This window comes from Melanerpes formicivorus, unplaced genomic scaffold (assembly GCF_026170545.1).
Source record: "Melanerpes formicivorus ecotype bairdi unplaced genomic scaffold, bMelFor1.0.p_v2 SCAF_7, whole genome shotgun sequence".
Classification (NCBI taxonomy): domain Eukaryota; kingdom Metazoa; phylum Chordata; class Aves; order Piciformes; family Picidae; genus Melanerpes; species Melanerpes formicivorus.
Genome location: NW_027142359.1, coordinates 17,723,079 through 17,723,791, shown reverse-complemented (window position 1 = coordinate 17,723,791; position 713 = coordinate 17,723,079). Strand labels below are relative to the sequence as shown.

General features: G+C 57.1%; 1 long non-coding RNA gene across 1 annotated transcript in view; it reads left to right on the top strand.

The window, feature by feature from the left end:
• Window positions 1-415: 415 nt before the first annotated feature.
• The window catches only part of LOC137442452 (uncharacterized), a 5,790-nt gene continuing 5,492 nt past the window's right edge, over window positions 416-713 (top strand). The window contains exon 1 of the long non-coding RNA XR_010987690.1: window positions 416-713. This exon is cut by the window's right edge and continues 725 nt beyond it. This is a non-coding gene — a long non-coding RNA (uncharacterized lncRNA).

Sequence of the window (713 nt, the reverse complement as noted above, 5' to 3'; positions counted from 1 at the left end):
TCTACATGGGGAGTGAGGGGCCTCGTCCACTGGAGTTTGGCCCCTCGGCGATGCAGACGGAGTTCCTGGGGCAGGCTGTTCCGAAGAGACACCCTACCTGGCTGTCACTCAGAGGGGTATCTCCTCTGGCGCCTGTTGAGTTCGTCATGGAACATCTCCTGGGTACACCCCATTCCGTGCCCGGGCGGCCCTACAGATCCCATGCCCAGCCCCAGGTCCCCGACGGGGAGGGCAGCCACGCAGTCGCACGCACCAACCCGCTACCATCGTTTGTGGGGCAGATCTTCTCCCTTCCTTGTAGTGCTCTCCCACCACCCCGCTGTCCCCAGAGGGCAAAGAGGATGATAAATCATGATACTGTAATAGTAGACGTGCAGCCAGGCTCTTTCCTCCCAGCCAGTGCCCTTGGCAGGCGCAAAGAGCCAAGGTCAGCACTAAGCTGCACAGGCAGCTTCTGTCTGGCACCCACCCGTGAGGGGGAAGCTGATTCCCACCCACCCCACACTGGATTTCTGGGGTCGAGTGGGAAGCCCCTGGCCTGGGGATGACTCTGTACAAGTAGAGTGGGAAAGTTAACATCTCTTAAGGCCAGAAAAGAGACCATTAAATTATCTGCCTGCCCTCCGGGTGTATAATTTCATCCAGTTCCTAAGACATTAAGTCCAATAATCTGTGTTTGAGTGAAATGTGCCATCCAGAAAGGCTCCTGGTCC